General features: G+C 48.0%; 1 long non-coding RNA gene across 1 annotated transcript; it reads right to left on the bottom strand.

The window, feature by feature from the left end:
• Nucleotides 1-4059: 4059 nt before the first annotated feature.
• On the bottom strand, nt 4060-17073 carry LOC140421303 (uncharacterized). Its single transcript, XR_011946708.1, has 3 exons — nt 16813-17073; nt 8529-8822; nt 4060-7256 (listed from the first exon to the last, which is right to left on the bottom strand). It is a non-coding gene; the product is annotated as an uncharacterized lncRNA (long non-coding RNA).
• Between the last annotated feature and the right edge of the window lie 246 nt (nt 17074-17319).

Raw genomic sequence — 17319 nt, 5'->3', positions numbered from 1 at the left:
CACGAGGTTCTAGATGCAGAAAAGCAAGCTACAAAAATAAGGAATCCCATAGGAAATAATGGCCTCTGCAGAATCAATACCTCTGGCTTATCCTATGCTGACTAGAAGGATTTATCAAAACTTAGATCAACATTAGAAAGTCAGCTTAAAATCGAGGTAAATTTCGAAGTGTACGGTCGAAAACTTGGTATACACAGAAGCCAATGAGAGCTTGTGTGACTTTGTTAATTGACTTTGTTGATCTGATGAGTAAACTCATCAAACCGATTATGGAATTGGTTATCAAGTCTCTTCCTAATGAGCCCTTCCAGAAAGACCTCATGGAAAAGCCAAAAGTTCAGTTTGAATAGCATACTGCAGGATGAATGCGGATACGAGGCAATTGTCACAGGAGCAGTGCTTGAAAGCCCCTAAGGTCCGAAATGCCTGTTGGTACACTATCCCAAGGTGCACAGGCAGAACATGGTGTGCAGTAACTGTGCACAATACCACAAACTGATCAAATACCCCACATTCATAGATATCTGCCAGACATGCGGACTAAGGGAGACTTTTGGGCCAAACTTTGCAGGACACCCAGCAGGAGGAATGCAGGAAGCCAGAGTGGGCTGCGTTCAAATCCCAGAAATACACCAGCAAAAGCGAAAGGAAGGCGAGATACTTTGTGGATGTTATTCACTGTGGGTGAAGATTGTACAGGTGTAAATGCCAACACTCTACCTTTCCACACTCTCAAGGACATGTACCATGAGGCATGGAGGTCTGTGGTCCAACCCACAGTGAAGCTTGCAACATGCAATGATTCGACAATGAAGTGACTAAATTCCCAACACCTGGAATGCAGATACAAAGTGCCAACATGATATACTTTGCATTCTACATAGTGGTGGTATCAGAACAAGTAGTGGCAAAGTTTGTTACCATACAAACAACTCAACATGGTCATCAGCCATGAGGTTACCCAGTCTAAGGACACAAACAGATGTACACCTATTGGATCAGAATGCGACCCCCAAAGGGTGCGCCATGACTGGTTGACATGGTTGACAATTTCTAAAGGGATGCAGTCCTAGACCTTGAAGAAGGTGCAATGCCATCAATCGACCTGCCACAAAAAGTATAGTGTGCAAATTTTGGAAAAGTTGAGGAACTGGATGGAATGGAAAAACAAGGTCTTATCTGATCACTGCAACATCACATCGACTGGTGCGGTTCCATTAATACCATTCTCAAGAAGGGTGCTTCAATTTCATTTAGAGCCGAGGAGGCTTAACAAAGCCTTAATGAGCCTCATAAGATAGCAATGCTGGAAGAGTTAAATCGAACATTTGCAGGAGGGAAACATTTTTTTAAATTAGACCAAAGTTCGTTAGCGGTTCAATTTGCTCCAGCATATCTGCAGGATGGAAGACGATGGCATAGAATTTACAATGCAGAAAAAGGCCATTCGGCCCATCAAGTCTGTACCAGCCTTGGAAAGAGCATCCTATTTAAGCCCACGCATCCTCATAACTCCACCTAACCAAGGGGCAATTTAGCATGGCCAATCCACCTAACCTGCCCATCTTTGGACTGTGGAAGGAAACCGGAACACCCGGCGGAAACCCACGCCGACACGGGGGGAAAGTGCAAACTCCACAGTCACCCGAGGCCGGAATTGAATCTGGTTCCTGGAGCTGTGAGGTAGCAGTGCTAACCAGTGTGCCGCCATGCTGCCCCAAGGACTGGTGAGGTAGACAGAGCCAGAAGGCTAGTAGGATGTCTAAAGTTCTGCTTCAAGATTGTGTGCAAGACAACATGAAGGCCCTCAACATCAATTATCGTACCTCAAAGTCACTTGCTGACAAAAGAGGAAAAAAGCGACAGGTCCTGTTGTCTGGTATACACCACCACAATGACCAGTGGCTATAGAGGCTTGGTAACAGATGCCAATGCTGAAAATAACAACCAACAATGACACTTGGTGGTTTCATGTGAGGTACATGTGGCAGACCTGCCTCTCAAGGATTCTTCTCTTTCGCTATCAGCAAAGATGCACCATATGAAGAAGACATCTCATCTGAAATGCACTGTTTGTTGCATGTCCATCATCTGTCGTAGATGGAAGGATGCCAACAATAGTAAACATTGGCGAGGCCTCAGTTGGACAGGTGTATTCAATTCTAGGCAGGCCACATTAAGGAGGATGTCAAGTCCATGGAGAGGGTGAAGAGATTCACCAGAATGATATCAGCGATGAGGGACTGCAATTATGCGGAGACTGGAAGAGCTGGGGTTATTTGTTTAAGAGCACAGAAAGTTAGGAGATTTGGTGTAAAACCAGAAACTGCTGGAAATTAAAGTGAATTGAGAGCTAAGATATTATATTTTCTTGTTGTTTAAGTTGGAATGCAGATGGAAATTAAAGGTATTGTATTCACTGGATTGAGTTGTTTAAGGGGTAATTGTTAATTATTTTCTGGTGCGAAGTTGAAGATATTTTAATATTGTGTTAGCAATCAAGTTTGTTTTAATATACCATATTTCTATTTCTTTGTGCAATCACTCCTGGAGTGAGGTATCCTTTCCTTAGTCTTACAAAATTAAAATTAAATATTGGGGTTTCTGTCCAGTACCCTAGCCACTGTTGGGGTCTGGTCTGGGATCGTAATAAAATATGCATCAAAAGAGGGGAGGGAGAGAAAAAAATAAAAGGGAAGGTCGAGGACAGGGTAGAGGGCGGGAGAGATTAAATGACAAGAATGTCATGGAACAAAAGGCTAAGGGAGGGGTAACGGTTAAGTTATGGGTTAGGAAACATTCTAATTAGTTGTCTCATTTATGTTAAGTACCCAATAATTGACACTGATTAGTAAAGGGGCTTCAGGTGGCCTTTGTGTCAGGTGATGCGATGTTAGAGTTTTGTGCAGAGTCTGTTGAAGTAAATTAAAGGTGTTTGTGGAAAAGGAGCAGAACCTTTGACTCTTTATACAACAGCAGTTAAACGTCTGACAAATGGTAGCAGAGGATGGTTGCTGTGCAAGTGTTAAGGGCTGAAAGATACAACTTTTCCAGACCAAACCAAGGAGTGAGTGAGAAGAAAAAAAAACAAATATATATGGCTGAACCTAGGATAAAGATGGCTGGATATGACTACCGCCACCCCCCCCCCCCCCCCCACCCCCCTTATTTTCTGAAAGGGGATCGTACGACCAATGGAGAAGTGCAGTAGTTATGTGGACTAAGGTAACTGCCTTGGGAAAGAGAAAACAAGGTATGGCATTGGCTCTTTCTCTACCTTATGACAGTAAATTACAGAACAAAGTGTTTTCTGAGCTGGAATTGGAAGAGTTAGACTCCTAAGAAGGTCTGCAGACTCTATTACGTTATATGGATAAGATTTATAAGGATAACTTGTTAAGTGCGTAGGAAGCATGATCGGATTTTGATAGGTTCTGGAAAATAGAGGATTTCTCCATTGAAGACTATATAATGGAATTTGGCAGACTATACAAAAGGCTGCAGAAACACAACGTGGATTTTCCACAGTATGGATCAAATCATGGAAAAATGGACAGGGATAAGAATGGGCCCACCGGCAAAATTCCTTACGGACATTGGTGGAGAATTTGCTAATGGTGAATTTAGGGATGTGTGAAAACGTGAATATCACAGTTCTGAATACGGCTGCAGAAAGCCCATTTAGTAATGGTGTCTGTGTGAAAGAAACCATGTGGTAATAGATGACATGTTCCGGAAAATGTTGGCAGATAGACCAAACTGCAAGCTAAATTCAGCTGTAGCATGGGCAGTACATGCAAAGTATTCATTGCAGATGGTTGGGGGTCATAGTCCCTATCAATTAGTGTTTGGTAGATATCCTAAAATTCCGTCCATTTTGAATGACCAGCCTCCAGCTTGGGAAGGGACTACAATTAGCTCTGCTTTCGCTGAGCATTTAAATGCATTATATAGCTGTAGAAAAACTTTTTTGGAAGCAGAGTCTCTGAAAAAATTCGCAGAGCTTTGAGGCATAATGTACGGTCATCAAATACCGTTTTTCAGCAAGGAGACATAGTATACTATAAGAGAGACAATTTTAATGAATGGAAAGGCTCAGGGAAGATCATAGGCATAGATGGCAAAACAATTATTTTGCAACATGGCAATCAAACTGCTAGGGTACATTCATCAAGGTTAATGGGTACAGATTACAAATGTTCAAATTTAGACAGAGCAGAGAGACATGACGAGGACCCAGGGTCATCTGGTACCCATGTGTTACAGAACTATGCGGACCAGTTAACTGATATAGACAGGGTTTCTGTAGAGGAACACAACACTTCTGCTGAATTAGAACAGGCCATTTTTCCAAAAGGACAACTGCCAAAAGTTGATACAAAAGTGACATACTTGCCTGAAGGGTCCAGTCAATGGCAGGATGCAACTGTTATTAGTAGAGCAGGGAAGGCCACTGGAAAGTATAAACATTGGTTGAATGTACGGCATTCAGGGGAGGGAGTCAAGACAATGGATTGGGAACACAAAGTTCAAAAATGGAGGGCACAGAAATGCAGTGCCAGTTCAGATAGTACATCGGATAGTGAACAGGTCTGCAGGAAAAGGTCGAGAACTATTGAAAGGACATCCCACAGCAGAAGGGAAAGATCAAGCAGTAGCAGTACAGAACGAGATATCAGGCGGGAATGGGGACGTAGTTTATCAAGGTCTCGGAACATGAGTAAGACTACAAATACTAATAGGAGTAGAAGCTCACATGCACATGAGATTTTGGTGGCTTCCAATAAGTTAGATGAAAAAGTTATCAAAGATGCCAAACAGCAAGAACTGCATAGCTGGAGTGAATTTGGGGACACGGAAGTACCGGATAGGGGACAAAGAGCTCTATCCCACAGATGGATTTGCACAGAAAAGGTTCTTCCGGATGGAACTTATAAGGCAACGGTCAGACTTGTGGCGAGGGGATTTGAAGAAAACTTAGAAGATCAGGATTTAAGGGTAGATTCACCTATGGCAGGATAGGTTATTTTAAAGATCTTCTTGGCTCTATTAGCCACAAAGGCATGGGAATGCAAATCTATAGATATAAAAGCTGCCTTCTTGCAGGGGCATCAGCTTCAGAGACATTTTTCTCCGTCCTCCTAAAGAGTCAGCTAACACAGAAGGGGTACTCTGGAAGTTGAACAAATGTGTATATGGATTAAATGATGCGTCGAGAGTCTGGTACTTTTCGGTGAGATCAGTTATGTTAAAGTTAGGCTGTTGCCAGTTGAAAGCAGATCCGGCAATGTTTTACAGGCACTATAAAGGAAATCTTTCTGGCATCTTTATGATGCATGTCGATGATTTTTTATGGGGTGGGACTAGTGATTTTGAAGCTATTGTAATCTCTGGTTTGAGGAAAGAATTCAGGGTTGGAAGTCAGGCTTCCGGTGCATTTAAATATATTGGACTGGAAATCGGACAGACTAAGTTAGGGGCAACTTTACGTCAGCAATCTTATTTGGAAAGCATCAGCACAACAGCAATTAGCCGTGGCCGGGTTCCACAAAAAGGCGCAAAGGTTTCAAAGATGAAAAAAGAGCAACTGCGAGATTTAATTGGGCAACTGAACTGGTTAGGTAGACAGACTAGACCGGACGTGAGTTTTGATGTCTTCGAGTTAAGTACAAAAATGAATGGTCCCAAAGTGGAAGACATCATAAGAGCAAATAAAGCGTTGGTCAAACTAAAAATGCAGGAATGTGTTTTGAGGTTCCCGCTTTTAGGTGACCTTAGGCACTTGAAACTCAGTTTATAGTGATGCGTCCTATGCAAATTTATGTCATGGGGTTTCAAGCGCAGGAGGTTTTATAATTTTCCTTTTGGGGAACAATGGTAAATGTTGCCCGCTTGTGTGGGAAACAAAGAAAATAAGGAGAGTGGTCAAAAGCACTTTGGCTGCTGAGACGTTAAGCCTTGTAGAGGCGGTGGATATGGCCTTTTATATATCTCAGATATTGACAGAAATTTTGAGATTAGGGGATTTGGGTAATATACCTATTGAATGTCACATTGACAATAAATCTGTGGGAAAATGTGCACTCTACAAGTGTCAGTGAAAAAAGGTTAAGGATAGACATCGCAAGTTTGAAGCAGATGTTGGACAGAGGGGAAATAGCAAAAATTAAATGGGTTGACAGTAGCTATCAATTGTCAGACTGTTTTACAAAAAGAGGGGCTAGCTCACAGAAAATTTTGGATATTGTTAATGAAGGGCGTCTGTTTCTGTGACTTTTTTTTTTCTTCCCCAAAAAAATGGAGAAAAAAAGAAGGGGGGAAATTGCGTGTGTATTTTTGAGTTTTCTTGTAATTTTGTTTGCACCTAATTTTTTTTTTTCCGAGGAAGGGGAGACTGTTAAGTAATGGGTTAAGAGACATTGTAATTAATTGTCTCGTTTATGTTAAGTACCCAATAATTGACACTAATATGTAAAGGGGCTTCAGGTGGCCTTTGTGTCAGGTAATGTGATGGTAGAGTTTTGTGCAGAGTCTATTGAAGTAAATTAAAGGTGTTTGTGGAAAAGGAGCAGAACCTTTGACTCTTTATACAACAGCAGCTAAACGACTAACAATGGTTTTAGTAAGCATAAAGCATTGGTCCAGAGAAAGTGTTAATGGCAGAATAATGGTCAGCCCTGTCTGAAAGCAAAATAAAGAATCAAAATGGGGAACAGAGTTGATGGCCTTAAATTGTCAATCTCAATGCTGAGTCCATTGGTTGTAAAGTGCCGGATCTGAAGATGAGGTACTGTACCTTGAGCTTGCATTGAGCTTCACTGGAACAATGCAATAGGCTGAGGACAGAAATATGGGCATGAGAGCAAGATAGTGAATTACAATGGAAAGCAACGGGAAGCTCGGCATCATGTTTGCGGACTGAGCATAACTGTTCCAACAATGTGGTCACCCAGTCTGCGTTTGATCCCCACCATGGGCGGCACGGTAGCATAGTGGTTAGCACTGTTGCTTCACAGTGGCGGGGTCCCAGGTTCGATTCCGGCTTGGGTCACTGTCTGTGCGGAGCCTGCACGTTCTCCCCGTGTCTGCGTGGGTTTCCTCCGAGTGCTCCGGTTTCTTCCCACAAGTCCCGGATGATGTGCTGTTAGGTGAATTGGACATTCTGAATTCTCCCTCAGTGTACCCGAACAGGCGCCGGAGTGCAGCGACGAGGGGCTTTTCGCAGTTACTTCATTGCAGTGTTAATGTAAGCCTACCTGTGGCAATAATAAAGATTATTATTACCATGTAAAGCAGACTGCCTTGTGAGCAATAAATACAATACACTAAATCGATATTTCACCTGGAAATACTGTTTTGAGTCTTGGAAGGTTCGGAGAGAGGAGGTAAAAGGGCAGGTATTATACCTCCTGCAATTACATGGGAAGGCGTAGAGAGGGTAGAGTGATTGGGGAATGGACCAGGGTGTTGCAGAGGGAGTGGCCTTTTGGAATGCTGACAAGGGAGGTGAGGATGTATTTGGTGGTAGCATCATGCTGGAGATGGAGGAATTGGTGGAGAATGATCCTTTGAATGTGGAGGCTCATTGGTGGAAAGTGAGAACAAGACAAACCCTATCACGGTTCTGGGAGGGAGGGTGAAGTGATAGCAGAAATGTGGGAAATGGGTCTGACACATTTGTGGGCCATATCCATTATGTAGGGGGTAGGGGTGGGAATCCTCGATTGAGGGAAAAAGAAGACATGTCAGAAGAGCTGTGCTGGAAGGTAACATCATCAGAAAAGACATGAAGGAGAAACTCGGAGAATGTAATGAAGTCCTTACGGGAGACAGGATGTGAGGAAGTGTAGTCGAGGTAGCTGTGGGAGTTGGTATGCTTAAAATCAGTAACAGTAGGAACATGGAAGGTATATAGGGGCCCGGATTTAGGCCATTTGGCCCTTTGAGCCTGCTCAGTCATTCAATGGCTGATTTGGATGTGGTCCCAGCTCCACTTTCCTATCTGGCACCTTTGACTCCCTTGCCTAACAAAAGTCTAACTCTGCATTGAATAAATTCAAAGGCCCATTCCTCACTATTTTCTGGGGAAGAGAATTTCACACACCAACCCTTTGGGAGAAAATGTTTCTCCTCATCACTATCACAAAAGAGAGTACTCTCATTTTTAAACTATGTCCCCTAGTTTTAGCTTCCCCAAAAGAGAAAACATATTCGCGGTATCCACCCAATCAGGCTCTGACATGTTTCAATAAAATCACAACCCGTTCTTATAAACTCCAATGGAAGTAGAACTAATCTGTTCAATCTTTCTTCATAAGACAACCCCTTTATTCCAGGAAAGAGTTGACTGAATCTGCTCTGTACTGCTTCAAAGGTAATTACATCATTTTTTAAATAAGGAGGCCAAAACCCCAGTGGTCCAGATGTAGTCTCACCAAGCCCCTGTACAGCTCCAGTAAAAGTTCTGTACTTTTATATTTTATTTAATAAACCCAACATTCCATTACCTTCCTAATCACTTGTTATACCTGCATACTAGTTTTGTGATTCAAGTACCGAGATCCCTCTGTGGGCAGCGCGGTTGCTTCACAGCTCCAGGGTCCCAAGCTCGACTCCCGGCTTGGGTCACTGTCTGTGTGGAGTCTGCACGTTACGTTCTCCCTGTGTCTCCGTGGGTTTCCTCCGGGTCCTCAGGTTTCCTCCCACACGTCCCGAAAGACATTGGTTATTCTGAATTCTCCCTATGCACCCGAGCAGGCCCCGGAATGTGGCGACTGGCGGCTTTTCACAGTAACTTCATTGCAGTGTTGATGTAAGCCTACCTGCGACAATAAAGATTATTATTATTACCACTGAGTTCTGCAGTCTATTTCCTTTTAAATAGTATACATGTTCATGGTTTGCCAGTCTTTTCGCAAACATATGAAATAGAAGAAGGCCATTCAGCCCCTCAAGCCTGCTCCACCATTCGATAAGGTCACGCCTGATCAGTTTGTTTCACATTCCACAATCCCTTCTACAGCCCTATAACCTGGCCTCCTGATTATCAGACAGAAATATCCTCTTCGTCTTGATGTTTATTTACACGCGTTCAGGGCAAAGAATTTTGATACTTTGTGCCAGTTTAGGTATCCGGAATACGTCCAGTTTCCAGCGTCAGTGCAGCACCTACGGCATTTGTGAAATGCTGATTCAAAGGCGATACGGCATCGTTTGTGGGGTACTTCGGACCATGAATATCACCTTGCTGCATTGCTGGCAATAGTTACTACTTATGTGTTTTGAGAGTATGGGGGTGGAGCAGAATGCGCACCCGGGCTCCTGAATACTCATCCTCGATGGCATTGCCATGGTGCAGATAACATTCGCTGATGCCTGTTCTGAGGTGGGGATTCCTGCCACAACCCTCGTTCATGGTGGTCGTCCAGAGGTATTGTTGGAAAATAGATTAGTAAAATGTTCCCCCCTCGGTGTTGCTGCAGCTGTGGGCCTGCAGAGGCCCCAGACTCAGTCAGAGTCAGTGGGAAGTGTAGAAGGGCAGCACCGCCACACAAAGAAGAGGGTGGTCCTCTCTGCCATCCTCCAATTCCAAACAGTCGGCTGATCCTGGTCTACCCTAGGCTTTTAGTCCGCCAGTCCTACCCAGTGCTTTTGTACTGATGTTCAAGATATTCCCCACCTCCCAAGCCTATATCAGTCAATCCCGCAGTGCGCTGGGACTGCACTGAGGGTGTGGGACATCCTAGTTTTAGGATTGCCAACAATGATTAAATGTATTCCTGGAGGTTTTATCACCTAATTTGCCTCACACTCCAGCCATTAGTCAGCCAACGCCTCCATCCTTGTGACGCACTGCCTTCCTACATCAATTGGAAAGCAAAATGACTCATTACCCAGTTGGAAGAAGCTTTCCTGTCAGCCAAAGAGTCACTGTTTCCCACCATTGTCAATACTTTTAATATCTGTTGAACAGAAATGTCCAAAGAAAAGTCAATTCTTTTTTTCAATGTCCCAATGATTTTTCTCTAGGGTTGCACACAGCAGACTCCTGGAGATTGATCAGGCCTATCCAAGAGGGTTGGTAACACAACCCAGTTTTGATTTTACCCCATAAGAAGTGAGAAATAATCCAATGAGAGAACAAGTTCAGTTACGCGACTCGAAATTTTAACTTTCTTTTTCTCCATAGATGCTGCCTGACTCGAGTATTCCCAGCATTTTATTTATATTTCAAAATTCCAGCATGGGCAGCATTCTGCGTTTATGATAAGCGATTTGAAAAAGGCGTTTACAATCATGAGGGGTTTCGATGGACTTGTAAAGGAGAAAATGCTTCCAGCGGTGGAAGCATACAAAGTTAAGGCGATTGGCTAAAGAATCATGAGGACTTTTTTTCTTAAGATCTGGAATATATTGCCTGAAAAGGCGGTGGAAGGGCACTGGGGCAGCACGGTGGCACAGTGGTTAATAATAACCTTTATTACTGTCACAATAATTTTTGGGGGGGGAGACACGGTAGCACAGTGGTTAGCACTGTTGCTTCACAGCACCAGGGTCCCAGGTTCGATTCCTGGCTTGGGTCACTGTCTGTGCGGAGTCTGCACGTTCTCCCTGTGTCTGCGTGGGTTTCCTCTGGGTGCTCCACTTTCGTCACGCAAGTCCCGAAAGACATGCTGTTATGTGAATTGGACATTCTGAGTTTTCCCTCTGTTTACCTGAACAGGCGCCGGAATGTGGCGACTAGGGTATTTCACAGTAACTTCATTGCAGTGTTAATGTAATGTAAGCCGGCTTGTGACAACAAAGGTTATTATTATTAAGTAGGCTTACCTTAACACTGCAATGAAGTTACTGTGAAAATCCCCCACTCTAAACACTCTGGCACCTGTTCAGGCACAGAGAGGGAGAATTCAGAATTCCCAATTCCCCTAACAATCACGTCTTTCGGGACTTGTGGGAGGAAATCGGAGTGTCCGGAGGAAACCCACGCAGACACGGAGAACATGCAGACTCTGCACAGACAGTGACCCAATGCCAGAATTAAAAAGATGCTACTACAGAGAGGAAGGGAGGCAGTGGGTTTGGGTCTTCTGAACCTGATGTATTATTACTGGGCGGCGAATGTGGAAACGGTACGGAGGTGGGTCAGAGGGGTTGTCTCCCAATGAGTCAAAATGGAGGAGAGTTTGGGTAGGGGGTCGGAATTGAAGGCTCTCGCGACAGCGCTGCTCCGGATGAGATACTCAGGGAGTTCAGTAGTAATAGCTTCGTTGAGAATTTGGAGGCAGTTTCGACAGCACTTCGGGTTGGGGGCAGGGTCAAGGGAAATGTCGATTCGAGGGAACCTTAGATTTGAGCCAGGGAAGTGGGATGGAAATTTTCGGAGATGGGAGGAGAAAGGAATTAGAACACTAAAATACTTATTTCTTGGGGGTCTTTTTGCGGGATTGAAGGAGCTCAGAGCAAAGTATGGGCTCGAGCAGGGGGAAATATTTAGATACATGCAGGTTCGAGACTTTGCCAGAAAGGAGATACAGAGCTTCCCAGTAGAGCCAGCTTCCACATTGCTAGAGGTGCTGACGACAGGGGGACTGGAGACGGGGGTAGTATCGGCGGTTTACCGGGCTATTTTGGAGGAGAAGGCACCGATAGAAGGGATCAAGGCAAAGTGGGAGGAAGAGTTGGGAGAGGGTATGGAGGGGGGGTTCTGGCGTGAGGTGCTCCGGAGAGTGAACACCTCCACCTCGTGTGTGAGGTTGGGGCTGGTACAGCTGAAGGTGGTGTATGGAGCGCACCTTACAAGGGCGAGGATGAGCCGGCTCTTTGAGGAGTAGAAGACGTGTGAGAATTTGCGGGGGAGGCCCCGCAAACCATGTTCATATGTTTTGGTCCTGTCCAAAGATGGAAGATTACTGGAAGGAGGTGTTTAGGGTAATCTCGAAAGTGGTGCACGTGAAACTGGACCCGGGCCCTCGGGAGGCCATATTCGGGGTGTCAGACCAGCTGGGCTTGGAAATGGGTGCGGAGGCAGATGTTGTAGCCTTCGCCTCGTTGATCGCCCGAAGGCGGATCCTGTTAGGGTGGAGATCAACTTCTCCACCCTGTGCCCTGGCGTGGCGGGAGGGGTCTGCTGGAATTCTTAACGCTTGAAAAGGTCAAATTTGAACTGAGGGGAAGGTTGGAGGGGTTCTACAATTCATGGGCGTTATTCGTTATGCATTGGATCACATCGAACATTAGGGGGTTTGGGGGCTGGAAGGGTTGGGGGGAGGGCAGTAAGTGTTAATGGTGACTATGGGTGATTCCTGATTGTCATTTGTTTATGTTAACATGCAGGCTAATGCCGAGGGTTTGGTGGGAGGATGGGATCGTTGTTATTTATATGGGGATTGACATTACATTCGTTACTGGTTATTGTTTATTGTTGGGTAAAAATTTGGGAGAAAATGTGAAAAAGGATGTGGTAGACCGTATTATATGTATTCCGGTACCTGTGTTGGAGGTACTACTGTATTAGAGATACGTGGGTAAATCCCGGTCTGCTGGCTCCGCCCAGTGGACGGTATAAAGAACTGTTCATCCCCGGCTGCAGCCATTTTCTATTACGATGTGCTGGGAACACATCTCATCTAATAAAGCCTTTGATTATTCTCTAATCTCGCTTTTGCAATAATTGATCGTGCATCAATTTATTAGACAAGATATTGAACGATGGAGCTCCGCATCAAGCCGGACCGTCTGCAACTGAGCCCCCACGCGGCAAATGCTTCGGCCACCTTTGATCACTGGCTGGCTTGCTTCCAGAGCTACATCAAGACTCCACAGACCCACCCACTGAGGACCAAAAGTTACAGATCCTCTGCTCGAGGGTGAGTCCCGAAATCTTTCCAGGGACGCGTCCAACTACGCTGAAGCTATGGCACTGCTGAAAGGGCATTATATTCGCCCAGTGAACCAAGTATATGCTAGACATCTTCTGGCCACCATAGCCCTCGGTAGGAACTGCGACTGTCGGCAAGTTTCGGCTACCGAGCACACTGAACTCTTAATTCGGGACGCCTTCGTCACAGGCATGCTGTCCACACAGATCCGCCAGCAGCTGTTAGAAGGAGATACACTAGATCTTAAGGAGGCTAGGAGACTCGCAAACTCTTTAGAGTTGGCCTCCCGTAACGCCCAGGCATACGCCCCCGGTAGCGCGCACCCCCATGGAAGGAGTGGACCCACCGCACCTGCTTCCGACCCGACCTCATCCTCCAATTCACCGCAAGCCTGCGCCGCGTGGCAGCCGGTCAACCCTGGAGGGCCCAGATGCTACTTTTGTGGGCAGACCAAACACCCCCGGCAACGCTGCCCGGCCTGATCAGCGACGTGCAAAGGATGCGGTAAGAAGGGGCACTTTGTGGCAGTATGCCAGGCTCGGTTGGCCGCCGCCGTCTCCGCACACCCCAATGGTGGCAACCCTGTCCCGCCGCCATTCTTCCCCTCGCAAGCCGCGTGCGGCCCATGGGCGCCGCCATCTTGTCCACCAACTGCCACGTGCGACCCATGGGGGCGGCCATCTTGGATGGCACCGCAGGACCCCGACCCGACTGGCCGCTTATCACCTGCTGCAACCTCCTTCATCGCTGTTCAACCGGGGGCCTCCCAGCATCTGCCGCATCTCACCCCCATTCCTCTGGACTAGTCTCGGCCACGGAACCTCACAACTGCGACGCGACGGTGGCACTCAACGGGCACAAGGTGTCCTGCCTTTTCGGCTCCAGGAGCACGGAGAGCTTTGTTCACCCTACCACGTTAAGGCGCTGGCTCCCTCACGGTACACCAAGTTAAGCAGAAAGTCTCCCAATCCCATTCTGTGGAAATCCGGGGGTACTGCATTGCGAACCTCACTATCCAGGGCGTAGAGTTTAACAACTTCCGGCTCTTCGTCCTCCCCCACCTCTGCGCTGCTGCACTCCTGGGCCTGGACTTACAGTGCCACCTCCAGAGCCTGACTTTTAAATTCGGCGGACCCATACCCCCTCTCACCGTCTGCGGCCCCACGACCCTCAAGGTCAACCCGCCTTCCCGGTTTGCGAACCTCACCCCGGATTGCAAACACATCGCTACCAGGAGCAGACGGTACAGCGCCCAGGACAGGACCTTCATTAGGTCGGATGTCCAACGGCTGCTGAAGGAAGGCATTGTCGAGGCTAGCACCAGCCCCTGGTGAGCCGGTACGGACTGCGGGCCACCTTCCCGTACCTAGATAACGTCATCATCTGCGGCCACGATCAGCAGGACCACGACGCCAACCTCCGCAAATTCCTCCATACCGCCAAACTCCTTAATCTCACTTATAACAAGAAATGCGTGTTCAGCACCGATCGCCTAGCCATCCTTGGTTACGTAGTGCAGAATGGAGTAATAGGGCCCGACCCCATGCGTCCCCTTATGGAGTTCCCTCTTCCCCACTGCCCCAAGGCCCTTAAACAATGCCTGGGGTTTTTCCCTTATTACGCCCAGTGGGTCCCCAATTACGCGGACAAGGCCCGCCCACTAATTCAATCCCCTGTCGGCTGAGGCCCGCCAGGCCTTCAACCGCATCAAGGCGGACATCGCAAAGGCTACGATACACGCTGTTGATGAGTCCCTCCCCTTCCAGGTCGAGAGCGACGCATCGGACGTAGCTCTGGCGGCCACCCTCAACCAGGAGGGCAGGCCGGGCCTTCTTTTCCCGCACCCTCCATGCCTCTGAAATCCGACACTCCTCTGTCGAAAAAGAGGCCCAGGCCATTGTGGAAGCTGTGCAGCATTGGAGGCATTACCTGGCCGGCAGGAGATTCACGCTCCTCACTGACCAACGGTCGGTTGCCTTCATGTTTAGTAATACGCAGCGGGGCAAGATAAAAAACGATAAGATCCTGAGGTGGAGGATCGAGCTCTCCACCTACAATTATGAGATCCTGTATCGTCCGGAGAAGCTCAACGAGCCTCCTAACGCCCTATCCCGCGGTACACGTGCCAGCGCACAAGTGGACTGACTCAGGACCCGACATGATGACCTCTGCCACCCGGAGGTCACCCGGTTCTTCCACTTCATCAAAAGCCGCAATCTGCCCCACTCCATAGAGGAGGTCAGGACCGTCACCAGAAACTGCCAAATCTGCACAGAGTGCAAGCCGCACTTCTACCGACCAGATAAAGCACACCTGGTGAAGGCCTCCCACCCCTTTGAGCGCCTCAGTGTGGACTTCAAAGGGCCCCTCCCCTCCACTGACCGCAACACGTACTTCCTGAACGTGGTCGATGAATTCTCCCGGTTCCCCTTCGCCATCCCCTGACCCGACATGACTGCTGCCACTGTCATTAAAGCCCTCCACAGTATATTCACACTGTTCGGTTTCCCCACCTACGTGCACAACGATAGGGGGTCCTCCTTTATGAGTGACGAGCTGAGTCAATTCCTGCTCAGCAAGGGCATTGCCTCAAGCAGGACGACCAGCTACAACCCCCGGGGAAACGGACAGGTGGAGAGGGAGAACGGGACGGTCTGGAAGGCCGTTCTGCTGGCTCTACAGTCTAGAAATCTCCCGGTCTCCCGCTGGCAGGAGGTCCTCCCCGATGCACTCCATTCCATACGGTCACTCCTGTGTACCACAACTAATGAAAACCCCATGAACGTCTTCTTGTTTTTCCCAGGAACTCCACCTCCGGGACATCACTCCCAACATGGCTGGCAGCTCCTGGACCCGTCCTGCTCCGGAGACATGCGCGGACCCATAAGTCTGACCCGTTAGTCGAGAGGGTCCACCTTCTTCATGCTAACCCGCAGTACGCCTACGTGGCACGTCCCGACGGACGCCAGGACACGGTCTCCTCTGGGATCTGGCACCTGCTGGATCCCCACCCACGGCCCCCTCACCAACCCCTCCACCTGAACCATTCTTCTCTGCTCCACCCACTTCCCCACCAGCGCACATTACCGCAGCCCCCGCCCCAGGAGGATCCATCCTCTAACTGGTTCCAGCCGGAGGTAACTAAGCAGAGGACTGCGTGCTCCCGGAGTCGAAAATGCCTGAGCCGGCGCCTGCATCACCACCGAGACTGCGACGGTCGCAGAGGGCCATCGAGGCCCCCGACTGATTGATTTCTTCGTTGTAATTGTTACTGTGGTCATTATTGTTAAAGGCTTTGCCACCACCCCCGCCGGACTCATTTTTTCAACAGGGGGTGAATGTGGTAGACCGTATTATATGTATTCCGGTACCTGTGTTGGAGGTACTCCTGTATTAGAGATACGTGGGTAAATCCCTGTCTGCTGGCTCCGCCCAGTGGACGGTATAAAGAACTGCTCATCCCCGGCTGCAGCCATTTTCTGTTACGAGCTGCTGGGGAACACATCTTATCTAATAAAGCCTTCGATTATTCTCTAATCTCGCTTTCGCAATAATTGATCGTGCATCAAAGGAGGATAATAAAAAAAATGTTTTTTTTTTTAAAAAGACAGCGACCCAAGCCGGGAATTGAACCCGGGTGCCTCCCGCTGTGAAGCAACAGTGGGGGTGCTCTTTCGAAGAGTCGGTGCAGACTCGATGGGCCAAATGGCCTCCTTCTGTACTGCAGGGACTCAAGTGATGAACTTCCAAAAGGGGTGAATACATGAAGGGGAAAGAGTGATGGGCGGGGGGGGAGGGGAGGGGGGGGGGGGGGAGAACGGCCCCAACTGGACAATTTGAAAGAGCCAGTATGGGTTCGATGGGCAGAATGGCCTCCTCCAGTGTTGCCCGGTGCAGGCCCGGTGTTAATATCCACGTTATCCTGTGTTACCCTCCACTGCGCCATGTTGCTCCTGGTCCTGTGTTATCTCGGGTGCGTCAGCAAGGACAAACCGCTCAGAAAGCGGGTACAGAGTTTGCAGACAAGTCGTGGCCAGCTCCTGCCGCCTTCCTCACTCTCCCGGCCGGAGTAAAACAGTCGCTCACAGTGGGTGCCGCGGTGGGAGAACTGAGGTGTGGAGGTAGGCCCCGTAACCATGGCGACCGCCCTCCACTCAGCCCCCAACAACCGCCGACGGGCGCCCGGCCCGGCCCCGCCTTCCAACCGCGCGCCGATTGGCCGAATGCCAAGGGAGCCATTGGCCTGGTCGCACGTCACTCAACCCTCCCCAGCCCCGCCCCCACTTGGAGGGAATTATTTTCCACGCACGCGCTAAACCGGGATGCGTTGTCGTCATTCTTTTTGAAGACGAACCATTTCTCGAGGGGGGGGGGGGGGGAAGAGGGGAATAAAGAAACAAATGGGAGAGTTTAACGGTCGCGGATAGGGAAACCACGC

The sequence above is a fragment of the Scyliorhinus torazame genome, chromosome 5, assembly GCF_047496885.1.
Source record: "Scyliorhinus torazame isolate Kashiwa2021f chromosome 5, sScyTor2.1, whole genome shotgun sequence".
Taxonomy (NCBI): domain Eukaryota; kingdom Metazoa; phylum Chordata; class Chondrichthyes; order Carcharhiniformes; family Scyliorhinidae; genus Scyliorhinus; species Scyliorhinus torazame.
This window is presented reverse-complemented; position numbering and strand designations above follow the sequence as displayed.